This window comes from Heterodontus francisci, chromosome 27 (genome assembly GCF_036365525.1).
Source record: "Heterodontus francisci isolate sHetFra1 chromosome 27, sHetFra1.hap1, whole genome shotgun sequence".
NCBI classification, from domain to species: Eukaryota; Metazoa; Chordata; class Chondrichthyes; order Heterodontiformes; family Heterodontidae; genus Heterodontus; species Heterodontus francisci.
The window spans coordinates 70407811-70435636 of NC_090397.1; the positions used below are offsets into that span (position 1 = coordinate 70407811).

Below are 27826 nucleotides of genomic sequence, written 5' to 3' on the forward strand. Positions count from 1 at the left end.
AAAAGACGAGTAAAAATTAATAGCAACACGTGATGAGGAAACGGTTTCATCCACTGATTTCTGATGGGAAAGCACAGTGCAATGCATGGGAAACAAGATTGGTGCCTCAGTAAATAATGTCTCTAATTGAAGGCTTCAAATCCCTTCACTGTTCCACTCCACCTATGTCTGTATCCTGTTCCAGCTTTGGATCCCCCTCCTACATCTTTGTCATTTCTTTAATTCTAGCCTTTTGTGCATTTACTCCTTTCTTCACCCATTGTGGTTGGCAGGGCATTTAGCTGCCCCAGTCCTACTCTCAGAGACTCCCTCCCTTAGGAGCAACAAAAACAACAACAATTTAAATTCATGTAGTGCCAATAAAACATTCAAAAGCACTTCACGGAGCATTATAAAACAAAATATGACACCGAACCATATAAGGAGATATTATGACATGTGACCAAAAGCTTGATCAAAGAGGCAGATTTTAAGCAGTGTCTTAAAGGCGGCAAGAAAGGTTGAGAGGTGTAGGGAAGGTATTCCTAAGCAACTGAAGGTACAGCCACCAATGGTGGAGTGATTAAAATCGGGGATGCTCAAGAGGCCAGAATTAGAGGAGCACAGATATCTCAGAGGGTTGTGGGGCTGGAGGAGATTACAGAGATAGGGAGGGGCGAGGCCATGGAGGGATTCGAAAACAAGGATGAGAATTTTAAAATCAAGACATTGCTTGATCGGGAGCCAGTGAGCACTGGGGTCATAGGTGAACTGGACTTGTTGTGAGATAAACAACACAAAATCAGCAACAACTTGTGATTATTTTTTAATACATTCGTGGGATGTGGGTGTCGCGGGCCGGGGCAGCATTTATTGCCCATCCCTAATTGCCCTCGAGAAGGTGGTGAGCTGCCTTCTGGAACCGCTGCAGTCCATGTGGGGTAGGTACACCCACAGTGCTGTTAGGAAGGGAGTTCCAGGATTTTGACCCAGCAACAGTGAAGGAACGGCGATATAGTTCCAAGTCAGGATGGTGTGTAACTTGGAGGGGAACTTGCACGTGCTGGTGTTCCCATGCATCTACTGCCCTTGTCCTTCTAGGTGGTAGAGGTTGTGGCTTTGGAAGGTGCTGTCTAAGGAGCCTTGGTGAGTTGCTGCAGTGCATCTTGTAGATGGTACACACTGCTACCACTGTGTGTCGGTGGTGGAGGGAGTGAATGTTTGTGGATGGGGTGCCAATCAAGCGGGCTGCTTTGTCTAGATGATGTCGAGCTTCTTGAGTGTTGTTGGAGCTGCACCCATCCAGACAAGTGGAGAGTATTCCATCACACTCCTGACTTGTGCCTTGTAGATGGTGGACAGGCTTTGGGGAGTCAGGAGGTGAGTTATTCGCCGCAGGATTCCTAACCTCTGACCTGCTCTTGTAGTCACGGTATTTATATGGCTGGTCCAGTTCAGTTTCTGGCCATTGGTTAGCCCCAGAATGTTGATAGTGGGGAATTCAGCAATCGTAATGCCATTGAATGTCAAGGGGAGGTGGTTAGATTCTCTCTTGTTGGAGATGGTCATTGCCTGGCACTTGTGTGGCGTGAATGTTACTTGCCACTTATCCGCCCAAGCCTGGATATTGTCCAGGTCTTGCTGTATTTCTACACGGCCTGCATTAGTAACTGAGTCGCAAATGGTGCTGAACATTATGCAATTATCAGCGAACATCCCCACTTCTGACCTTATGACTGAAGGAAGGTCATTGATGAAGCAGCTGAAAATGGTTGGGCCTAGGACACTACCCTGAGGAACTCCTGCAGTGATGTCCTGGAGCTCAGATGATCGACCTCCAACAACCACAACCATCTTCCTTTGCGCTAGATATGATTCCAACCAGCAGAGAGTTTTCCCCGATTCCCATTGACTCCAGTTTTGCTTGGGCTCCTTGATGCCATACTCAGTCAAATGCTGCCTTGATGTCAAGGGCAGTCACTCGCACCTCACCTCCTGAGTTCAGCTCTTTTGTCCATGTTTGAACCAAAGCTGTAATGAGGTCAGGAGCTGAGTGGCCCTGGCGGAACCCAAACTGAGCGACACTGAGCAGGTTATTGCTAAGCAAGTGCCGTTTGATAGCACTGTCAATGACATCTTCCATCACTTTACTGATGATTGAGAGTAGACTGATGGGGCAGTAATTGGCCGGGTTGCATTTGTCCTGCTTGTTGCGTACAGGACATACCTGGGCAATTTGCCACATTGCCGGGTAGATGCCAGTGTTGTAGCTGTACTGGAGCAGCTTGGCCTGGGGCGCGGCAAGTTCTGGAGCACAGGTCTTCAGTACTATTGCCGGAATATTGTCAGGGCCCATCGGCTTTGCAGTATCCAGTGTTTTCAGTCGTTTCTTGACACCACACGGAGTGAATCGGATTGGCTGAAGACTGGCATCTGTGATGCTGGGGACTTCAGGAGGAGGCCGAGATGGATCATAGCAGCTCTAATGTGGTAAAACATCCCAAGGCGCCTCACAGGAGTGTCATTAAACATTTCACACAAGGAGATATCAGGGCAGATGACCAAAAACTTGGTCAGAGGTTAGTTTTAAGGAGCACCTTAAAGCAGGAAAGGGTGATTGAGAGGCGGGAAGGTTTCGAGAGCGAATTCCGAAGCTTATGGCCTTGGCAGCTGAAGGCGCCCGGCAGTAAAACCAGATGCTCTAGGACTGGAAAAGCGCAGGTCTCAGAGGGTTGTGGAGCTGGAGGAGATTAGAGATAGGCAAGGGTGAGGCTGTGGAGGGATTTGAAAATAAGGATGAGAATTTAAAACTCAAGTGCTGCAGAAACAGGAGCCAGTGTAGGTCAGCGAGCACAGAGTGCGAGGTGAACAGGACATGGATAGTTAGCACATGGATGGCAGAGTTTTGGATGACCTCAAGTTTTCAGAGGGTGGAAATGGGAGGCAGGCCTGAAGTGTGTAGGAATCGTCAAGTCTGGAGTCCTCTCTTCTCCCTATATAGCTAAGCATCTGTTCCCCAATCTAGCTGTACTGTCAAGTGCACTTGGGAATTTTTTTTTGTTAAAGGCACTACTAAAGTGCTCATTGTTCTTGTTAAAATGTTTTTATTGACTTCACGTCCATTATAAGACTTCCAGTAGATTTAACAGCAAAAATTAGGGTAGGAGACCCAAGTTTGTTGTTCCACTATATCATTATATTCAGGCAAAATGATGTTAGATGACAATGAAAAGCATTTAAGCAAAAAACTATCCCTAATTATGTTTATAAATCTTCTCACTAAATACTGTAATTTACTTCAACCTAATTAAAGTGATTTAAAACCCAAGCTATCCACCACTTCTTGATTTATTTCACCTTTTCTCCAAACTTGGTGGTGATTTGTACGTTGGGCTTTGAACCTTCACCTGGGTTTCTCAACTAAAGGAAAGTTTAAAAGCTTTTTGTTTGGCAAGTCAACATTTTTCTATTTATACGAAATTTTTTAAGAGTGTTCACAACTCAAGACAGCATACTCCAAATAAAACAACAAAAATCAAAACTGAATATTTTAAGAGGTACAGAAGAACTTTGCGATCTCTGGAATGATTGTTGAGATAACCAATCGAGTTGTCAAGCAGCTGCCAATCCACAGAAAACTCACAATAATTAATTGTTCTCTGATTGACCTCCAAAACTAATCAAACCACTTCTCCGCAACTAATACCTGAGTATTAAAAGGATCAGATTACGTTAGAAACTAAATATTACAACAATGCTTCAGACTACAGACTACTCGTGAGCAATGCTGCAGGAGATCAGCTGGCCTTGTAAAAAGTCATCAACTGTCTCTACAAGGTCATAGCATTCTGTGTAGTTAATACCACAAGGTTGCAGGATGATTAAGTGGCCCGGAGTATTTCTGTAAATGTGCCCGTTTGGCAAAGCCATTTGCACACAATGGGCATCACGGTACACAGCTGACATCTGTAATATTCTCATTGAAAATCTGGATTAAAACATTATTCCAATATTTCTGAAACTTAGTTCTGAATTCTTCACAATTCATAGCAACCTTTATGGATTCACATAACATTGTAAAACAGCATTAACACAGTCCAAAAAGAGAATGTTAACCCTTAGTGTCTGAGCCTAAATAATATTTGACTGAAGGGCGGCACAGTGGCGCAGTGGTTAGCACCACAGCCTCACAGCTCCAGCGACCCGGGTTCAGTTCTGGGTACTGCCTGTGTGGAGTTTGCAAGTTCTCCCTGTGACTGCGTGGGTTTCCGTCGGGTGCTCCGGTTTCCTCCCACAGCCAAAGACTTGCAGGTTGATAGGTAAATTGGCCATTGTAAATTGCCCCTAGTGTAGGTAGGTGGTAGGAGAATGGTGGGGATGTGGTAGAGAATATGGGATTAACATAGGATTAGTATAATTGGGTGGTCGTTGGTCGGCACAGACTCAGTGGGCCGAAGGGCCTGTTTCAGTGCCGTATCAATAAATAAATAAAAGAAATGGGTTTAATGAAAGTGCTAAGGAATAACATGGATTTAATAATTTTGATTAGAAGATATGGTGTACTCAAATGTATGGTTGTAGCGTCATTTTTTACTCATGATCTGGTATGCCACTTATGTCAGCAATGGAGATAGCACCATAACAATTTCTCAAAGTTTCGAGCCATCTTGGATTTTATACTTAACGTCTCATCCAACAATTAAAACACTTTGTAGACATCAAACGCACAATCAACTTGGAACTCCCACTGCTTGAGAGGGTGTGGAGGAGATTTACCAGAATGGTTCCAGGGGAGGGATTTTAGCGGCAAGGTTAGGTTGGAGAAGCTGGGGTTGTTCTCTATGGAACAAAAGGAGACTGAGAGGAGATTTGATAGAGGTGTACACGATTATGACAGGTTTAGATAAGATAAACAAAGAAAAGCTGTTCCCATTAGCTGATGGTACAAGAACTAAGGTACACAGAATTAAGGTTTTGGGCAAGAGAGGCAGGGGTAATGTGAGAAAGAACTTATATACGCAGCGAGTGGTAATGACCTGGAACTCGCTGCCTACAAGGGTGGTGGAAATGGAGACAGGGAATGATTTCAAAAGGAAACTGAACGGGCACTTGAGGGAAATAAACTTGCAGGGTTACAGAGATAGAGTGGGGAATGGAACTGATTGGATTGCTCCAGAGAGCCGGCATGTTCTCGATGGGCCGAATGGCTGCTTTCTGTGCTGTAATGACTCTATGATACTTACAATTTGAAACTGTGATGCTTCTTCTTCTGCAGTAGCGCTCCCAAAACAACCGCAAATATTATTGCAAATACAAAAGTACTGTTACAACAAATAATGGAGAAAAACTACAAGAAATACCCATTTCATAAAAAGAAATACGACGAGGCATTTTGCATAACTGGCCACTGACAGGAGCCTTGGCTGTCCCACAATTGAATCTACGGCCTCGACATAAACCTTTTGGATTACTCTGTCAATGAACTGCTTTCTCAATCCTTACCACAGCACTTATACAGCCCTGACCTTTACAACCTCTAATCATTTCTAGCTTTCAAGTCTGTGGATTTTTCTCAGGAGCTTGTACAATAGCAGTGTGTTTTTCCACCAGCACGCCAGTGGAATTGTAACTAGGACCAAACAAATCAATTGGTCAGATCAATTACCGCTCCCCCTTTAATCATCTGCAGTTTCCACCTTCCCATATCCTATCTGCAGTTCGTGTGATTTATTGCTTCATATACATCCCTGAGAGTAGTATAACTAGGCTTGACAGTTTGGCAAATTACAGCATAAATCTCTCTCTCACACACATAGGAGCTGGGAACCATTGAAGTATTTTTAACATCTTCACATTGCTGCAACATAAAACATTTTTAACAAAATTACATTTTAAAGATGCAGTGTAAAATAAGGCAGACTACGACTAGCCGTCCGAAGATGCTCAGCAAACGAACACAGGTACAACTATCCTATTGTATGTGAATCTGGTTATAAGCAACTTTTCACGCATTACTAAATATAATATGATTGTGTCTTCATTGTTATTCTCCTATCCCTGCCCTCCTCTTCTTGCCTAAAGTCTGGGCTAGAGATACAGATGTGCGAGTTCGTTGATACTCTTCGCTATGGCCTGACCTTCAAGCTCTTCAGGGAGGAACAAAGCAGCATGTGAGGGATGGGAAGCCAACAGAGAGATGCTGAAAAACAATGGAAGATAGGCGAGCAGGAGTTTGCGAGGGATAGGATGGCGCAGCAAGTTGAAATGTAGATAGGGTGGAGCTGGGAGGGCCAACTTAGAGGGTGTTAAAAAATGAGGCTGGAGGTGACGAAGGCATGAGTGAGAATTTCAGCGCTGATGGAAGGGTGAATTAGAGAGCAAGGTGAGCATTATTATGAATTAGAAGTGGTATAACTGAACCCAGACTAAAGGAGATTACACCTGGGTCTTCCTGATTTATATGTCTCAGTAATGTACCACATGGTGCATTTACCAGTGGAGTATCTTAAAACAGTCTTTCAAAGAGACCACAGCTACTGAGATCTGTTGAATCACGATAGGACAGGGACTGAAGCTGGGGCCTTGGTTTGTGTGACCCAGCACCACATCACAGCTCCCCACCAAAAACACCACTTTCTGTGCACACAAGAATTCCTGTAGCACCTGGAATCCCCTAGTCATCTTTCTTCTAAATCACTGCAGATAAAGTTAGTTTGCTAATCTGACAATAAACTGACATGTCTGCTTCAGAACATTTCAAGCAAAATAAAATGTTGGAAAATCCCATTGTTTTGAGTAGGCTGTGGTTTTACAGTCTTTACATGTCTCAGAGAAATTGCACAAATAAGCCATGCCTGAAGACAGAGCTGCAGACTGTGCAAAGCCCTTCCCATTTACTTGATGCCATCTCTCCAGTCAAGCTTCATCGGAATCCAGAGACACACACACACAATTCCCGTAGTAAAATAAAAGGAGGGAATCTGACGTTGCAGTTTTACATTGACAGGAGTCTCTGACCTCTGCAGTTCCCTGCTTTATACTGCACAGTGTCACAGTCTGTGGCTCTACCTCGTGTCTCTGGCTGACAGCACGCACCCAATATTCCCACAATCTGTTCTGGGTCACAGGCAGTCCAAAAACACACATTCTAAAATCCGATTGAAAAAATCCCATTATCAAATGCAGTGAAATGCTAACGGACCGTCAGTTTTGAATTCTTCCTGCACTGGATTACTGGCTGTATTTTGTGCCACTCTATAAACCGCATTGTTTTAAACACACCATGTGTTCAACCGAGGTAAGAATATTTTTTAAAAGGGAATCAGTAACAATCATCCAAAATCTAATTGTTTGAAGCTGTCACGTTGCAACATGAGGCTTGCTGTGTCATGAGGCAGCCTCTCACTCTCTCTCTCACTCACACACACACTGAACTGAATGAGTTATTTTCTACAGAAGTGGTCCATTGTGTTTCAGTTCACATTCCTGTCTGTAATGTTTATCACACAAGTACACGGAGATACATGAACTGACAAGTGGAAGGCTGTAAAAAAAACACTGCAGCCAGCCCCAGTTCCAACAGCTTTTTAGTAAGAAAGAAACGAATGCTTCTGCACACTGTAGGACTCATTCACACTGCTCTGTAGGTCTTTGTTTAAAACTAACTGCCATACCTTATGAAGAAATGAGTCCCTGGAGTGGATGCAGTAACAGTGTTCTCTCTCTCTCTCTCTCTCCCTTAGGGAAGTTCAGCAGGCAGCTCCCTCCCTCCCTCCTGGCTTTGTCATAAAGCCTGTGCCTTCTGAAGATTGAGGCGTGCCGACAACTCACTGCTCTTGTGCTCTACAAGAACAGGGAACAGACCTTTGGAAATGTTGATGACCACAGCAGTCTGGGTCACGTGAGACTTCAGTGTCAAACAGCATTTCACTCAGTTAGACCGCCCTCTGACTGGCTCCTCCCTCCAGTTTTCCTTTCCTCCCTCTGCAAATTTAATTCAGATTGCAAGAGGAAATCAAGGAGATTATTTGTGTGTGTGTCCCTGAGATGAAAGTCAGTGCACTAGAGATTATTCTACATATAGAGAAGGAGCTATCTGTGGCTAACCATGTGCTTTTGTAATAGTACATTTGATTATGTGCAATCTCTTTATTTCTTTGGAGGAGGATGCTCTGGTCAATAGATTTTACAATCTGATTTCTTTGCATTAAGAATCAGACTACCCTGAAAGTGAACAATACCATTTTAGGGTCACTGCTGAGAGACTGCTTGCACGGTTAGCAACACCCCTCTTTCCTCTGTAAAGCTCTTTACAATATAAAGCATTTACAATATGTTAGTGCTTCTGCTGCCAGATGGACTCCTGGCCAGCTTTTACCCATCAGCTGTACATAATCGTTTTGAAGCTCGTAATTCCAGGGCCGCATATTATTCGAGTCACTATTCAAATATTCCTGTGGCTCAGAACTCTGGCATCAGAAAAAGGGTACATCTATGTTAACCCTTTGATCCCTGCAGGTTATTTTTCTATTTCAGCTATTGGTAAGGAAGGCTTGACATTGGGAGGGTAAATATGTTCAAACCCACTAATAACTAAATGCAAAAGCTGTAGACTATTCCACTTGCAGGAGTATTTATAAACACAGTGGCTTAAAGAACCACTTTTAGTGAAAAGTATTTCCCAAACCACTTTTTCTGACTTTGCCAGCCACTTGACAGCATGGCAATTCATATCAAGATATCTCATTAACTTTAATACTGCTGTGGGGGAAAGGGCAGGGTCATGGGATTAATTGGAAAGCTCCACCAAAAAGCCAGTACAGGCACAATATGCCGAGTGACCTTCTTTAGTCCTGTATCATCCTCTGATTTTGCTGCAGAACAGCTTGCAATATGAACGAGCTGCCTGCATTCTGAATTCTCCCATTTTACACTGTAAGTTGGATTGAAGAGCAGAATAACTATAACTTTGATCATGGGCAGACACAGTTGCTGGATTTGCAACTTTACTATCACTGTGAACCTTCCCTGATGTTGTGATAGGGGGTCTGTGCGAAGCAGCAATGTGAACATCCTCATTGCTGGCCTGTATGAATGGGCCAGTACATCCACAGCCAGAATAAAGAGGTTGACAGTATGAGGTGACAGCAGCGACCACCTACCTGCTGCTATCTGATACATCCTGTGAAGCATTCTCTGGCTTTAAAGGTGTTTAAACTGTCTTGTTAGTATTATAGTGCTCCCTCAAAGAAAAGCCTGCTATAATCTACTTCAGAAGTGTCGTCGCATTGCTTTATAATGAAAATGATATGTTCCGGCTATTCCTCCTCCTCTAACAGGACTTGACAGGGTAGATGCAGGAAGGATGTTCCCGATGGTGGGGGAGTCCAGAACCAGGGGTCATAGTCTAAGGATACAGGGTAAACCTTTCAGGACTGAGATGAGGAGAAATTTCTTCACCCAGAGAGTGGTGAACCTGTGGAATTCGCTACCACAGAAAGCAGTTGAGGCCAAAACATTGTATGTATTCAAGAAGGAGTTAGATATAGCTCTTGGGGCGAAAGGGATCAGAGGATATGTTGGGAAAGTGGGAACAGGTTACTGAGTTGGATGTTCAGCCATGATCATAATGAATGGCGGAGCAGGCTCGAAGGGCCGAATGGCCTACTCCTGCTCCTATTCTCTATGTTTCTATGTCCCTCTTGATGGATGTGGCTCCATTGGTAACATTCTGACCTCTAAGCCAGAAGGTTGTAGCACAAGTTCTAGGCTGACATTTCAGTGCAGTACTGAGGGAATGCTGCATAAAGGCCTGCTACCCGACCCGAACCCGACGGGACCCCACGACATGTGTCGGGGCCGAGTCGGTCGCACTTCCAGGTCCGGCATTCAGACTCGGGTTCGGGTCAGGCTGGATCGGACATGCTCTATCACCACCTCAGGTAAGTGACTTTAATTTAATTTACTTTTTGGACTTTAAAGGTGGTTTTGTTAGTTATTTTAAGCTTGTGCAGGTAAGGCACAAAGTGAAAAATGGAAGGTAGATTAACTGATGGTTGGGTCGGGTCAGGCGTGGGAAAAAATGGAAGGACTCGGGCCTGGTCAGGCTCGGGCTCGGATGGGGTTCTGTCGGGCTCGGGTTGGGTCTCATTTGCCTGAGCAGGCCTTTAAAGCTGCGTCGGAGGGTCAGTACTGAGGGAGTGCTACACTGTCAGAGGGGCAGTACTGAGAGAGTGCTACACTGTCAGAGGGGCAGTACTGAAGGAGTGCCGTGCTGTCGAAGGAGCAGTACTGACGGAGTGCTACAATGTCAGAGGGTCAGTACTGAGGGAGTGCCGTGCTGTCGAAGGAGCAGTACTGAGGGAGTGCCGTGCTGTCGAAGGAGCAGGACTGAGGGATTGCCGCGCTGTCAGAGAGGCATTAGTGAGGGAGTATTGCACTGTTAAAAGGGGAGTACTGAGGGTGGGCTGCACTATCAGAGGCGCTGTCTCTTAGATGAGATGTTAAACTGAGGCCTGATCTGCCATCTCAGGTGGACGTAAAAGATCCCATGACTCTATTTTGAAGAAGAGCAGGGGAGTTCTCCCCAGTGTCCTGGGCAAAATTTATCCGTCCACCAACTCCTAAGAACAGATTATTTGGTCATTATCACGCTGCTGTTTGTGGGAGCTCGATGTGAACAATTTAGCTGTTGTGTTTCCTACATCACAACAGTGATTACATTTCAAAAAAGTACTTCATTGGCTGCAAAGCACTTTGGAACATCCTGAGGTTGTGAAAGGCGCTATATAAATGCAAGTCTTTCTTGCTGCTCTTCTACCTTACCGTCGAGTCTTAGGGCAGAGATGTTAAAACATTCCAGCCTTGCATTCTCGCCAGCACCCGGCATTTCTCAGACTCTGGATTACTCCTTGTTTTCCACTTCCTCCACATCCCCATCAGAGGATCTTTTTTTTTTGCATTGCTGAAATACCTTTCCAAACCATTTTGTTTCTCCCTGCCTTCAAAGTGCTTCTGAAAACCTTTCTCTTCAACCATCGACTTTTCTCCCACTCAAAATTCCCTTTCCTTCTTACTTGTCCAAATTTCCTGCTTGTAAACTCGCCAAACCCTTTGTCTAGTTGAAGAGTCAGGCAGAAGTTACAAGTTGGTATTTTAGATCCATATTTGCTACCATCCGACCTGACTTATATTTTGGTATGTCACATAAATCCTAAAATGGAGCCCCACACACGACATATGCACAAAGAGTGCGACTGGTCAATCTGATACTGCTTATTCCCCTGGTCCAAGGAAAACAAATATCAGAAAAATAAACCAAATCAGTATGTTTTAGTAGCCAGATCTTTATAATTCAATATCAAGTAACATGATTTAATATTCATACTGACACAGCCAATTCTGTGCATCTGCATTCTCGCAACAGGGTGTGAAATAACACAAATAATCATGCACACATATCTGTTTATCACGGCAAGAACAGAGGCATTTAGTCCAACCCCCACTCCTAAATTGGCAACAGTTTGAATTTCAAAAGCTGGTACCAGCTCAGTTTCCACATGTTAGATTAAGGCCCAGCTGCAACATCCTGTTGTGATAACCATCACGTTGCATCATTACCGAGTATATTATTGCAAAATTCATGTTCGAAACCAGAGTATTATTTTTGAAAATGCACTGTCCTATGAAATGAAACTGTACACCATGATGAATCAGTATCTTATGATTGTCCATTTTACAATCAACCTGCAATGTAAAGATTTTAGAAATAATATAAGACAGAATTGATAAGTGCGCTTGTCTGTAATTGTCAGAGAGTTTAAAGATTCGAATCTTGGTTGCACAGGCATGATTAAGAAAGCAACTCAGGAGTTTTGGATTGTCTACTGCCTGAAAATGCAGGAGATAAGTGAAATATATACTCTGACTAAAGCATATCAAATTGACTGGAAACTTATTACAGGATGTTGTATAACCTTGCCCAGGAGTTATGGCCTGCTCAGTAAAAGTGGACAGAAGTATTTTAAGACGCAGTTTGGTTTTCACCTTGTATTGCGCTGTATTACGTTTTTTCTTCATTCGTTCGAGGGATGTGGGCATCACTGGCCAGGCCAACATTTATTGCCCATCCCTAATTGCCCTTGAGAAGGTGGTGGTGAGCTGCCTTCTTGAACTGCTGCAGTCCATGTGGGGTAGGTACACCCACAGTGCTGTTAGGAAGTAGTCTGGTATGTTGTGATATAGTTATTAACATAACTGGATTTTAAAATCTATTGAAAAGACTTTTTCAATTCCTTTTTAATTTGATCCCTATAAGATTTATTTCAGTTCGGTATAAAGTTCACCGATTTATACTTTTCAGAGAAAGTTCGGCAGAATTGTGGAATTCAAACAACAAACTTATCAGTAGAGGATGAGTAGGTTGGGTCACTTGTCTCTTGACAATTTCTGTTTACTATGGAAAATCTGAATTATAGGCCTGGCTCTATCATGTTAGCTGTGGCTCATTGAGTAGTGCTCTTGACTTTGAGTTGGATAGCTGAGGGTTCAAGGCCCACCCCAGGAACTTAGGCGTACTGATGGAGCTGCTGTCTTTTGGATGAGACATTAAACCAAGTCCCTCTCTGTCCTCTCAAGTGGATGTGAAAGATCCCATGGCACTGTTTGAGGAAGAGCAGTGGGGTTGTACCTCAATATTACAGAAACAGATTATCTTGTCATTATCACATTGCTGTTTGTGGGAGCTTGCTGTGTGCAAATTGGCTGCCATGTTTCCTCCATTCGAACAATAACTATACTTCATTAGCTGTAAAGTGCTTTGGGACAACTGGTGTTTGTGAAAGGTGCTACATACCAACTAACGGGAAGTCTGAAATGATTGCAACCTTCTGAAATAAAACACAAGAGAATTCCTACATCTTTAGCTATTGGTTTCTGGCAGTTTGGTGTGCCCTGCAAGGTACATATTGTGAAAGGCTCATTTATTAGGAGGCTGTTATTCAGTGAACCCGACTGCCCTTCTGAATAGAATCAACCACTCAGTGATAGTTTGCAACATGACCTCTATTCCTGGCAATGTATGCAACCTCCAGCAGACAGTGAACTTTGCTCAGTCAAGAAGCCTGGTCTGTGAATATCACTGCTCTGGGCTTGTTCCAATTAGTTCCAACAAGAAACTCTCAACCACTTTCAGCAGTTTAAAGGTCTTCTCACACAATGTGTAAGATAAATGACACATTAAATATTCTGGTAATGCCAACAACTTGGAAAGGATGCTTTGGTCCCATTGCAGAGTTTCCACAGGCATTTTCCTTTCAACAATTGTATAACTTTCAATTTGAATATGATGGTTCAAAATTAATTTAAACAAAGAGACGCAATAAAGAAAAAATTAACAAACCACATACAAAATGCTCAATTTTGTGCTAAAGAGGATTCTTTTGTTGCTAATGAAAGCGCAACCTATTGGAAAGTCGTGTGAACCCCCAATTGTGTTAGTTTTTCTTTAAAGTGATCGTGAAAGAAGCTTTCCTTCCGTTTTTGTCTGTCCCGAGGAATGTCAGCCCCGGCATGCAAGAAGTTGAACACATTTGCACTGTGCAACACAATGAAACAGCTTTACATAAACTGCAAATGATATGTTTAAATAACCATAGATGGTGCAAGTGTAGCAGCAGGAAAATGAACACTTTTCAGATGGAGTAGATGAAAAAACTTTGAAGGAAGAAGCACAAAGAAAGACGGGCATTTATATTGTGCTTTTCATGACTACTGGATGATTCAAAGTGATTCACAGCCAATTAAGTACTTTTGAAGTGTAGTCACTGTTGTAATGTAGGAATTGAACAGCCAATTTGCACACAGCAAGCTCCCACAAACAGCAATGTGATAATAACCAATTAATTTTTTCTTTGTGATGTTAATTGAGGGAAAAGTATTGGCTAGGACACTAGGGATAACTTCGCTATTCTTCTTTGAAATAGTGCCATGGCATCTTTTACATCCAACCAAGTAGGCAGATGGAGCTCAGTTTAATGTCTCATTTGAAAGATGGCACCTCCGACAGTGCAGCACTTCCTCAGTACTGCACTGGAGTTTCAGCGTAGATTTTTTGCTTAAGCCCTGGAGTGGGACTTGAAGCTGGAACCTAGTGACTCAGAAGGGAATATACTAAAGGTACACACAGACATATTTAAGAAAATGGCTGGAGAATGTCAGGAGAGGTGATGGGGGAGGGGTTAGATATGGACAAAAATATTCCTTGATATTTTTACATCCTGTATATTAATTTTAACAAATCCATACATTAATTAGACACTGTATTTCTAATTTAATTAAAACCTACACACAGTGGAAAATATTGGAGATAGATTAATACCCTGATTACAATCATAATTGGCAATTTATACCACTGCCTTTAATCAATAAATATAGCCTTGAATCAGGGAAAAACTGCATTCCTTTTTCAATTCACTGACTGTAGCTCCAGCATTTCAATGATGGTTAGCACCAGGATCATCTGACTTTGACAGGAGGAATGTAAACAAGGGGTTATTAAAGTTTAGGTCAGAAAATAGGCTAAAGGTAACTTGAACAGGCAGAGCAGGCACATTATACAGTAATAAGCTGAGCACATTTACAGTGAAAGAATTCAATAAGCAGGAGTATCAAATTGTCACCACTGTATCAAATGGAACAACTCTGCAGGTTACACAAATAGACACAAAGCTCACACTATGAAAGCAATTGGAGAAAATTAAGATCTACTTCAACTATATGCCTTATTGACATTTTTAAACAGAAAATAAACAATCACTTTTTGACTATAGATTTAATTTGAAACTTTAAGACTGTGGACACATTCATCCCATACGAACGTACAAATTAAGAGCAGAAGTAGGCCATTCGGCCCCTCTAGCCTGCTCCACCATTCAATAAGATCACGGCTGATCTGTTTGTGTCTTGAATTCCACACTCCCATCTACCCCCGATAACCTTTGATTCCCTTGCCTAACAAGAATCTATCTACCTCTGCCTTCAAAATATTCAATGACCCCGCCTCCACCACCTCCTGAGGCAGAGAGTTCCAAAGTTGCACAACCCTCAGAGAAAACATTTCTCCTCATCTCTATCCTAAAAGGGTGCCCCCTAGTTCTGGACTCACCCAGAAGAGGGTCTTTTCCACATCCACCTTGTCAAGACCGTTCAGGATCTTATAAACTTCAATCAAGTCTCCCTTCACTCTTCCAAACTCTAGTGAAAACAAGCCCAGTCTGTCCAACCTTTCCTCACAAGACAACCCGCTCATTCCAGGTATCAATCTAGTAAACCACCTCTGAACCGCCTCCAACACATTCACATCCTTCCTTAAATAAGGAGACCAAAACTGCACACAGTATTCGAGATGTGGTCTCACCAATGCCCAGTATAACTGAAGCATAACATCCTTACTTTTATTTTCAATTCCTCTCGTAATAAAGGATAGCATTCCATTAGCCGTCTTTATTACTTGCTGTACCTGCGTACTAACTTTTTGTGACTCATGCACTGGAACACCTAGATCCCTCTGCACCTCGGAATTCTGCAGTCGTTCTCTGTTTATGTAATACTCTGCTTTTTTATTCTTCCTGCCAAAGTGAACAACTTCACATTTTCCCACATTATACTCCATCTGCCAGATTTTTGCCTATTCACTCAACCTATCTATATCGTTCTGCAACCTCCTTATGCCCTCTTCACAACATACTTTCCTACCTATCTTTGTGTCATCTGCAAATTTAGCTACCATGCCATCACTCCCCTCATCTAAATAATTGATATAAATTGTAAAAAGTGGAGGTCCCAGCACAGGCCCCTGTGGGACTCCACTCGTCATATCCTGCCCTTACAGTAATGATTTAAAAAATAAGTTTTTCCATTGCATCCTTAAATTTTATTTGAGTACAAGGCAGATGAACTGAGAGTGCAAATAGAAATAAATAAGTCTGATCTGATAGCCATTACAGAGACATGGCCACAGGATGACAGAGATTGGGACCTGAATATTGAAGGGTACATGACATTTAGGAAGAACAGGAAGCTAGGAAAAGGTGAGGGGATGGCTCTGTTAATTAATGATGGTATTACCACAATAGAGAGGGATGACCTAAGTTCAAGAAATCAGGATGTAGAAGCAATTTAGGTTGAGGGGGAGATGGTGGTGTAGTGGTAATGTCACTGAGCTGGCAGTCTAGAAGTCCAGGATAATACCCTGGGGACATGGGTTCAAATCCCACCATGGCAGCTGGTAGAATTTCAATTCTAGAATTGAAAGCTTGTCTCAGTAAGGGTGTCATAAACTATCATTGATTGTTGCAAAAACCCATCTGGTTCACTAATATCCTTTAGGGAAGGAAATCTGCCATCCTTACCAGGTCTGGCTTACATGTGACTCCAGACCCACAAGAATGTGGTTGACTCTTAACTGCCCTCTGAAATAGCCAAGCAACTCATGCAGTTGTCAAGGGCAAAATTAGGGATGGGCAACAAATGCTGGCCTTGTCAGCACTGTCTACATCCCCTGAAAGAATAAAAAAAGATGAGAAATGATAAAGGCAAGAAATCACTTGTGGGAGTGGTGTACAGGCCCCCTAACAGTAACCACACAGTAGGATGAGAGACCCGGGTTCAGTTCTGGGTACTGCCTGTGTGGAGTTTGCAAGTTCTCCCTGTGTCTGCGTGGGTTTCCTCCGGGTGCTCCGGTTTCCTCCCACATGCCAAAGACTTGCTAGTTGATAGGTTAATTGGCCATTATAAATTGCCCCTAGTATAGGTAGGTGGTAGGGAAATATAGGGACAGGTGGGGATGTGGTAGGAATATGGAATTAGTGTAGGATTAGTATCAATGGGTGGTTGATGGTCGGCACAGACTCGGTGGGCCGAAGGGCCTGTTTCAGTGCTGTATCTCTAAACTTAAACTAAACTAAACTAAACTAAACTAAACATATAAGGGACAAAATAATGGGAGCTTATCAGAAAGATACAGTGATATGAGAGGCCTAAGTTCCACAGAGTTTAGAAGAATGATCTCACTGAAACATATAAAGTTCTCAAAGGGCTTGACAGAGTAAATTCTGGGAAGATGTTTTCCCCCGGCTGGAGAGTCTAGAGCTGTGGGTGGGAGGGTCACAGTATCAGAATAAGGAGGCAGTTATTTAGGTTTGAGATAAGGAGAAATTTCTTCACTCAAAGCATTGTGAAACTCTGGCATTCTCTTCCCCAGAGAGCTGTGGGTGCTCAGTCATTGAGTATTTTTCAAGACTGCGATCAATAGATTTTTGGATACTAAGGGAATCAAGGAATCTGGGGATCAAGTAGGACAGTGATGTTGAGGTAGATTATCAGCCATGGTCATATTGAATTAAAGAAGTGGGATCACTGGCTGGATTTATTTTGGTCTTTACTTCAGGGGCATTTTGTAGCTCCCCGACTGCAGGCCCAACAGAGATCATCCAACTCAGGCACAGACTGGGGACTGAACTATGATCTTGTCAACATTTTATTGCAATTCTGGAATCTTGTTGCTTTGGAGTAAAAATGAATTACTATGTAAACTATAAATAAAGCCACACGACTGCCACGATTCCCTCAAATTGACAATATTTCACAACCAACTGACCTTGCATTTACTCAGTTTATTAAAATGATACATAGAATTTGCACAGAAACAGGCCATTCGGCTCAACCAGTCCACCCTGGCATTAATGCTCCACTCGCGCTTCCTCCCCTCCATCCTCATTTAACTCCATCAACATGACCCTCTGTTCCCTTCCCCGTCATATGCTTGTCTAGCTTCCCCGTAAATGCATCTACTGTGGTAGCGAGTTCCACATTCTCAGAACTTTCTTCTGAATTTGCTATTTGATTTCTCAATAACTATCCATTATTGATGGTCTCGAGTGTTGCTCTTCTCCACAAGCGGAAACTCTCTCTTTGTCCACTCTATCAAGACCTTTCATCATTTTAAATACCTCCATCAGGTTACCCCTCAGCTTTCTCTTTTCACGAGAAAACAGACCCAGCCTGTTCATCCTTTCCTGACAGTTCTGATATCATCCTTGCAAATCTTTTCGACACGCTCTCCTGTGCCTCTATACCCTTTTTATAATATGGTGACCAGAGCTGTAAAATGGAAAATTACAGGTGAGAATCCAATGTCACGTTTGATTGTAATGGAATGTGACTTCCACAGCATTAATTGTGTGTCCAAGGTGAATACTGTGCAGAGAATTTTCAGCATAGCGTGTTCTCTCTTCTCTTTACCTACCCCAGTTTACAATTTTAGGCAGAATTCAGTATTATCCTGTCTTGTCTCATTAATTTCCCTGTAATGATCCTTTATCCTCTTGTTCTCTGTACCCTGACTATACAATCCCATCACAGGCTATAGTTTACTCCTCTTTTCACCCATCAAGATCTCAATCAAACAATCTCCTTTGAGATGTCTCTGACAATGAAGTTGGTCTTTTAGTGATGAATGCTTCTGTAAACTCTCAATTTTGTAATGGTGCTTTTTGAATTCCATCTCCCATGCTTAATTGTACATATTGGGATAGGCATTTTATGGGATAACCCCAGGCCTTTTTTTGATCAGATTAATGTTCTTTATTTCTGGAAGCTGTTTTAAGGTGTGTAAGCTACAGCTGTTGATGAAGCAAACCTTACAATCTACTTTAAATATCTTAATCAAAGTAGCAATATTTGAGTTTTAAAAATGAAGACAGATGTTAGTTAATTATTATTTTTAATTTTATTGTCTCCATTTTTAAATTTATGGTGTGCAGTAGCACTGGCAAAGAGATAAACAAAGTATCAGTGATCTTCGTATCAAAGGGCTGAACAGGGCCCCTCCTGAAAGCAGACGCTCGGAAACGTACACCAGCAGCATGTTCTGACTGAGCTAGTGGAGAAAGGCATCGCATCTGGTAAACATCTCCCAACCCAGCAGCGCCTTGATAACATCAGAAGCTCATCCTGTTAGAGATGGTGGCCTCTTAAATCCGAATGACTCATGTCTGTAGTAAAGTGACGCTCTGCCAGGAGCACTTAAGCACATAGTCTTTTAATGAATTGTGATCTGGCAGGTTCAAAGCCATCCCATAGACTTTCCATTCTAATTCATGTCAGGACCTCAAACAAATGAAAAGGGAGGTGGATCAACTGATGTAAGTAGGAGTAAGCAAAAGGGCATGACCTGTTCCAACTGGCAACAATTAGTCCCAGAAAAACCTCAAAATGTATTCTCACTGGTGTAATATTAATTTTATTGAGTTTATTGCTCTTTTTTAAAATGGAGTTTTCTCTCCTGCGCCTCTTTTTTTATTCGTTCATGGGATATGGGCCTCGCTGGCCAGGCCAGCATTTATTGCCCATCCCTAATTGCCCTTGAGAAGGTGGTGGTGAGCTGCCTTCTTGAACTGCTGCAGTCCTTGCGGTGTAGGTACACCCACAGTGCTGTTGGGAAGGGAATTCCAGGATGTTGACCCAGCAACAGTGAAGGAATGGCGACATAGTTCCAAGTCAGGATGATCTGTGACTTGGAGGGGAACATGCAGGTGGTGGTGTTCCCAAGCATCTGCTTGCCTTGTCCTTCTAGTTGGTAGAGGTTGCGGGTTTGGAAGGTGCTGTTGAAGGAGCTTTGGTGAGTTGCTGCAATGCATCTTGTAGATGTACACACTGCTGTCACTGTGTATCAGTGGTGGAGAGAATAAATGTTTCAGGTGGTGGATGTGGTGCCAATCAAGTGCGACCTTTGGGTCTCCCTACACTATTACAAGCTGACAGTGTTGGCAGATGATGACATGCTCCTGGGTCTCTGCTGATGTCACTCTGGGATGGGCTGTTGGCGGATATCTGAAGTGAGCTGGAGTCATTCTCCCTCTGATTTTCTTTCTCGCTAATTTTCACTGCTCGCCCTCTATCCTAAAAGGTGCTTCCTGGAGTATTGACCCACAGGAGCCATGCACTGTCTGGTAGCTTATCCAAGTGGTCAAGAGGCGAGACAGATTGTTGGCAGAAGATTTCAGCATGTGGGGGTCATCACATCCAAACCTGATCCTGCTGTCTCTTGACTTCAACAAATGCACATTTCCAGCTGGGGTCACTGGATAATTTATAAGAACTTGGAAACCTAATCCAGGGCTTCTGAAATCAACAGTAGTATCTCCAAATTAGGCTGAGTTCAGCAGAGATTGATGGTCAAATTTGGGACATTTTTGCCCTGCATGGCTCAACTGTCCAATGGAGAAGCTTGCAGAGATATGAGAGATACTCGTTTCCCTGTGAATTTCCATCTGTGGAGGGAGCTGGGCATGGCAGGAGAAAGTTACTGAACACCATGACAACATCTTCAGAGGGCTACAGGAGAAAAGCAGAATAAATTGGACAGGAAAGAGAGGATTGCGTGTCAGATGCCCTCTAAAAGAATGAATAGCTTCATTAAAGGAGATGGAATAAAGAAGCATTATTTACATTGTGGTGAGGTAAGCAATAGATTTCAATCCTTGCTTCAGGTATTGGGAAACTGGAGCCAATGTCGATCGATGCGCTCAGGGTGATGGATAAGCAAAAGCTGATATGGAATAGGACATGGGCAGCAGTTTTGAAGTTTTGGAGGATGAAATTGGGGAGGCTTGTCAGCAGGTCAAGGGAGTAAGTCTAGTCTGGAGGTTACCAGGACACAGAGAAGCTTTGCAGGAATAGAGCGGCTGAGGCAGGGACTGAGATGGGTGCAGTTACGGAGCTGGAAGTAGGCAATCTTTGCAATGTAAAGGATCTAGGTTCGCAAGCTCAGCCTGGATTCAAATAAGATGCCAAGGCTGCAAACAATGTGTGTCAAATTGGGACAGTAACCAAGGGAGGGGGATGGAATTGACAACGAGAGTGTGAAATTTGTGGAGCAGCTGAAGACGATGGTTTCAGTCTTCACAATGTTTAACTGGAAGAAACATCAGATGGTAACAGGATTGGGGACAGTTGAATAGTCTGCCAACAATCACAATCAAGGCTCACACATATTCACACACACACACATGCCTGAGAGTTTCCACATTGGCTCTTAGCCACATTTCAATGGGGAAGCACTGAGCAGTGGGCCAATACTTCCTGACAGCGAGGGAAGGAGATTAAAGTAGAGAAAGAATCTCCCTGGAGATCTCTCTCACTCGCCTCCTGTCTGGTACAGAGTCTTTGAGATGCAAACTGCACTCTGCAACCATGTTGATCCACGTGCTTGGGACAATAACTGTTAAACATGAATACATTTGAAAGATTAATTGGATATATTTTAATCTTAACGTGTGTTTTTTAATATGCTTGTAGGATCTCTATTTTTTATTTATTTTTTTATTTAGAGATACAGCACTGAAACAGGCCCTTCGGCCCACCGAGTCTGTGCCGACCAACAACCACCCATATATACTAACCCTACAGTAATCCCATATTCCCTATCACCTCCCTACACCAAGGGCAATTTTACAACAGCCAATTTACCTATCAACCTGCAGGTCTTTGGCTGTGAGAGGAAACCGGAGCACCCGGCGAAAACCCACGCAGACACAGGGAGAACTTGCAAACTCCGCACAGGCAGTACCCAGAATTGAACCCGGGTCCCTGGAGCTGTGAGGCTGCGGTGCTAACCACTGCGCCACTGTGCCGCCCATTTAAATCTTTTCACAACAATTTTTTTTAGTATTTTCTGATATAAATAAAACCTGTGATAAGAAGAATGTTGATTGGGGAATTTAGGTCGAGGGGGCAGAGACTAAAATTTAGAGCCAGACCTTTCAGGGATGAAATGAGCAAAAGTTTCTACACACAAAAGATGGTAGAAGTTTGGAACTCTCTTCTGCAAACGGCAATTGATGCTGGATTAATTGTGAATTTTAAATCTGAGACTTATAGATTTTTGTTAACCAAGGGTATTAAGGGATATGGAGCAAAAGGATATGGAGTTCAGTTACAAATCAGCCATGGTCTCATTGAATAGTGAAACAGATTCGTGGGACTAAATGGCCTCCTCCTGTAACTGTGTTCCTATGTTCCTATCAGAAAATGCTGCAAATGCACTAGTCAGCATCGGAATGTTTAGAATTGAGAAAGTCAGTAGAACTGTTCTGATAAATGGCTAACATGCAGGGTTACAGTTTAAATCTAAATCTGTTTTTCTCCACCAGCTGCTGATTGACCGGTTTCCAGAATTTTCTGTATCAGCAAGTAATGCCTCTGTAACGATTTCAGTGCTGTTTAGGTCTGGATGTTCTCTTTTGATGTGGCCCCAGTTTTCTCTTGTGTCCGCTGCCTTGTCTCTCTCCAGATGGGAGGCTGGGGTGGGGAATTTCTTTCCTGTCCATCCTTTATGTGACCAGTTGCTAAGAGCTGCACGAGAATCCTTGCCAACTTTACCCTCTCACACACAATACCAGAGGATAGATAGAGAAGGCCAAGCGGATCATTCCAGCACATCCATCTGGAAAATGAGCTACACTCCCTCATCATAGTGACCAGCTGTTTTTGGAATGATTCCAAGGTTTCTGTCACCAATACCTCATCTGGAATTCTTTACATGAAGACGAATTTTGTGGCATTGGTCCTAAATTTACTTTTTGCTTGTTTGATGTTGTTCCTCTATATCCTATAGCTCTGGTTTAGTTTGAAGTAGTGATCTAGTGCCTAACCTATATCTGGTCGCTGCACTACAGGAAAGATGTGATTAAGCTAGAGAGGGTGCAGAAAAGATTCACAAGGATGTTGCCTGGTTTGGAGGGCTTGAGTTTGTAAAGAGAGATTGGATAGGCTGGGTCTGTTTTCCCTGGAGCGAAGGAGGCTGAGAGGGGACATGATAGAGCTATATAAAATTATGAGAGGTAGATAGCCAGAGTCTGTTTCCCATGGTAGGGGTGACTAAAACTAGAGGGCATAGATTCAAGGTGAGGGGGAGGAGGTTTAAAGGGGATCAAAGGGGTAAATTTTTCACACAAAGAATAGTGGGTATCTGGAATGAGCTGCCTGAGGAGGTGGTGGAGGCAGGAACAGTAGCGACATTTAAGAGGCATCTGGACAGGTACTTGAATAAGCAAGGCATAGAGGGACATGGAATTAATGCAGGCAAGTGGGATTAGTATAGATAGGCATTATGGACGCGGTGGGCCGAAGGGCCTGTTTCTATGCTGTACAACTCTATGACTCTAGGACCTTGATTTTTTTTCATTCTTTCATTCGTGGGATGTGGGCATTGCTGGTTAGGCCAGAATTTATTGCCCATCCCTAATTGCCCTTGAGAAGGTGGTGGTGAGCTGCCTTCTTGAATCACTGCAGTCCTTGGGGTATAGGTACACCACAGTGCTGTTAGAAATCCCAAGAGTGGCCTTCAGTATGTGCAATTTCTACCTTTTTTCATTGTACATGGAAGATATCTGGATTAGGTCCATTGACACTGTTTGTTGCTTGCGACAAAGGAATAGAGCACTGGTGATAGGCTTTTGTTGAAATGTGAAGTCATTCTGAATTATAGAAGTCACTCTTAATAACTGCATCAAGCTAGAAAAATTCAGAGCTGAATGTAACTTTTGGAACAACTACATTAAGCTTCGGGATGTTACCTTATGACATAGGCGTACTAACTTGGATTAAATATTCATAATCAGAAATCTAACGATTTTAAAAGGACAGAGGGCTTGATGTCAAGACAGAAAATTAGTCTTAGTGACTCGTGCAGTGATTAACATCTATAACGAAAGATATATCAACCTAAAGGCCTTTACCATTCCAATTTTTACCATTCCTACTTGCCTGTATCATGGAATCATAGAATGGTTACAGCACAGAAAGAGGCCATTCAGCCCACTGTGTTCATGCATGCTCTCTGCAAAAGCAACCCAGCTAATCCCAATCCCCACTTGTTCCACACAGCCCTGCAAATCTTTTGTCTTCAGATAATTATCCAATTTCTTTTTGAAAGCCACGACTGAATCTGCCTCCACCACACTCTCAGGCAGTGCATTCCAGATCCTAAACACTCACTGAACCTGCCTCCACCACACTCTCAGACAGTGCATTCCAGATCCTAAACACTCACTGAACCTGCCTCCACCACACTCTCAGGCAGTGCATTCCAGATCCTAAACACTCACTGAACCTGCCTCCACCACACTCTCAGACAGTGCATTCCAGATCCTAAACACTCACTGAACCTGCCTCCACCACACTCTCAGGCAGTGCATTCCAGATCCTAAACACTCACTGAACCTGCCTCCACCACACTCTCAGACAGTGCATTCCAGATCCTAACACTCACTGAACCTGCCTCCACCACACTCTCAGGCAGTGCATTCCAGATCCTAAACACTCACTGAACCTGCCTCCACCACACTCTCAGACAATGCATTCCAGATCCTAAACACTCACTGAACCTGCCTCCACCACACTGTCAGACAGTGCATTCCAGATCCGAAACACTCACTGAACCTGCCTCCACCACACTCTCAGGCAGTGCATTCCAGATCCTAAACACTCACTGAACCTGCCTCCACCACACTCTCAGACAGTGCATTCCAGATCCTAAACACTCACTGAACCTGCCTCCACCACACTGTCAGACAGTGCATTCCAGATCCTAAACACTCACTGAACCTGCCTCCACCACACTCTCAGGCAGTGCATTCCAGATCCTAACACTCACTGAACCTGCCTCCACCCCACTCTCAGACAGTGCATTCCAGATCCTAAACACTCACTGAACCTGCCTCCACCACACTCTCAGGCAGTGCATTCCAGATCCTAAACACTCACTGAACCTGCCTCCACCACACTGTCAGACAGTGCATTCCAGATCCTAAACACTCACTGAACCTGCCTCCACCACACTCTCAGGCAGTGCATTCCAGATCCTAAACACTCACTGAACCTGCCTCCACCACACTCTCAGGCAGTGCATTCCAGATCCTAAACACTCACTGAACCTGCCTCCACCACACTTTCAGACAGTGCATTCCAGATCCTAAACACTCACTGAACCTGCCTCCACCCCACTCTCAGACAGTGCATTCCAGATCCTAAGCACTCAATGAACCTGCCTCCATCACACTCTCAGACAGTGCATTCCAGATCCTAAACACTCACTGAACCTGCCTCCACCACACTCTCAGACAGTGCATTCCAGATCCTAAACACTCACTGAACCCGCCTCCACCACACTCTCAGACAGTGCATTCCAGATCCTAACAGCTGGCGGCATAAAAACGTTTTCCTCATATCACCTATATTATTAATATGTTCCTCACTCTTTGAGGCTTGTTAGTATTAGACTTATGATGAAATGCCCCCAGCAGCAGCAACCCCAGAGTCACCAGCATTGTTGTAAATTCTGCCTCGGAAGTTTGAGACCGATCTAAAGCTGACTTTTTCACCAGCGGTAGCAGTGAAAGTAGCTGCTGGCTCTTGCAGAATAGGGTCACATTTCTGTCTACAGGTAAACTGAGTGTTTACTCAGCCAGAAAATTCTTGCAGCTTTTAAACTATTGTTCATGTGCAAGATTATATGTCTGTTTGTCTGTTGCTCCGGTGATGTGTTATCTATGTCGCAGTGAAAATGGATTAGGGATAAAGCACAGGACGCCTAGGGAAGTATAGTATAAACTGAGACAAGCTACAGAGTACTGACAGCCTAGGGTAGTCCAGTCCAGGTGGTGCAGAACACTGGGCACTGGCAGCCTGGGATATGACAGTGCGAATGGTGCTGGGCACTGGCACTAGCAGACGAGGGTATGACAGTGCAAATTAAAGGCCTGCTCGGGTCTGCAAATGAGACCCGACCCAAGCCCGACAGAACCCCATCCAACCCCGAGCCCGACCCGGCCGGAGTCCTTCCATTTTTTCCCACGCCCGACCCGACCATCAGTTAACTTACCTTCCGTTTTTCCCTTTGTTCCTTACCTGCACAGGCTTAAAATAACTGTAACAAAACCACCTGTAAAGTCCAAAAGGTAAATTAACATTAGAGTCACTTACCTGAGGTGGTGATAGAGCGTGTCTGATCCGGCCCGACCAGACCTGAGCCCAAATGCTGGACCCGGAAGTGCGACCCGACCCGACCCAACCCCGACACATGTCATCGGGTCCCGTCGGGTTTGGGTCGGGTAGCAGGCCTTTAGTGCGAATGCTGCCAGACACTGGGCATTGGCAGTCTCGGATATGACAGTGTGAATGGTGCAGAACACTGGGCACCTGGCAGTCTAGGAAATGACAGTGTGAATGGTGCAGGACACTGGGCACCTGGCAGTCTAGGATATGACAGTGTGAATGGTGCAGGACACTGGGCACCTGGCAGTCTAGGATATGACAGTGTGAATGGTGCAGAACACTGGGCACTGGCGGTCTAGGATATGACAGTGTGAATGGTGCAGGACACTGGGCACCTGGCAGTCTAGGATATGACAGTGTGAATGGTGCAGGACACTGGGCACCTGGCAGTCTAGGATATGACAGTGTGAATGGTGCAGGACACTGGGCACCTGGCAGTCTAGGGAAGGGCAGCGTGAATGGTGCAGGACACTGGGCACCTGGCAGTCTAGGGAAGGGCAGGGGTACTTCTTCATGTAATATGAACACACCATATGGCATATCTAGAAGTTTACGCCTATTGTTATTCATTGAAAACTCAGTTGTCTCCATGCTATCTATATTCAGCAACTGTTTTGATGTTGTATTGATATTTGCACATTTTTACTAGTTGGAAGGGTTGGAAATGCATTAAGATTGGAACTGTCAAATTTGCATGTTCCAAAGAAGGGTCACTGACCCGAAATGTTAACTCTGCTTCTCTTTCCACAGATGCTGCCAGACCTGCTGAGTGGTTCCAGCATTTCTTGTTTTTATTTCAGATTTCCAGCATCCGCAGTATTTTGCTTTTATATAAGATTGGAACTGTGTTGCTCACAGCAGTCTGATAAACTGCTTGGCATGGCTTCCACTGACAACAGTGCCCCCACTCGGAGATGACGTTGCATATCAAGAAAAGCCAACTGGCGTTTGTTTCATGTTGAGGGAGTCTGCTGCTGGATTGGACAGCTATCCAATTCATACCCAAGGAATTGTAAATTTTAGAAATATGATTCCTCAGTTCACTGTTGCTAACTGAACCTAGGAACAACCACAAGCAGACACACTTCTACTAATCTATTTGAAAGCCCGTAAATGACAGCAACAGTAACTTCCTTTTCTGTGCACAATTCCTTCCTTCTTCTTTGGTTCACGTCATCACGTGATAGGCTTGACAGTAAGCTGCTGTGGGGTTGACTTTGGGGAGGGGTGAATTTTCCCAGGGGGCTCTTTGCATGTCCACTGTAATGTAGTGGAAGAACTGTGAAAACCCAGGAAAAGTAGCATAATCACCGTTTACTCCATTTTCCAGCATTTCTGTGGCTCTTCCTCCGAAGGTATGATGGAGGATCAGGGAAAATTGTCACAGATATTGGTTCCTTTTGCCAATGTTAAAGAGGCTGCAGGCCTGTTCCTGCTATTCCTGTTTTGTAATAGCGTAAAACTCTTCTTAATTATTTTCTGCCCCAAATCCATCTCCTTGATTCGAACCTTTTTGAATTTACTTTAATTTCTGCTGTGAGGGAAAGCCAATTGTGACATTCACAACAGCATCATGGCTCAATGAAAGGGAAACCCCAGGTGTCTGCATTCGATAAGCACAGCTGCTTTTCAGGTCAATTTAACAAATTGCCGCTCTGTGATAATAGGCTCCTTATGGTCTAATTAGGAAGAGTCAAACCTTTGTTAAACATGTTAAAGCACTTACTTGGAA

At 43.7% G+C, this 27826-nt stretch overlaps 1 protein-coding gene and 1 long non-coding RNA gene across 4 annotated transcripts in view; one reads left to right on the top strand and one right to left on the bottom strand.

The window, feature by feature from the left end:
- Positions 1 to 27826, bottom strand: part of LOC137384900 (protein FAM107B-like) — a 146283-nt gene that overhangs the window by 117734 nt on the left and 723 nt on the right. The window contains exon 1 of one of the 3 annotated variants that reach the window (XM_068059577.1): positions 7653 to 7845. The exons of the other annotated variants lie outside the window; for them this stretch is intronic. The gene's annotated coding sequence lies outside the window, so the exon portion shown is untranslated. Of the gene's footprint in view, positions 1 to 7652; positions 7846 to 27826 lie in introns of those variants that run through there. 3 annotated transcript variants of the gene reach the window in all.
- LOC137384901 (uncharacterized) overlaps positions 1 to 27826 on the top strand; it is a 123165-nt gene that overhangs the window by 85801 nt on the left and 9538 nt on the right. The window lies entirely within an intron of this gene.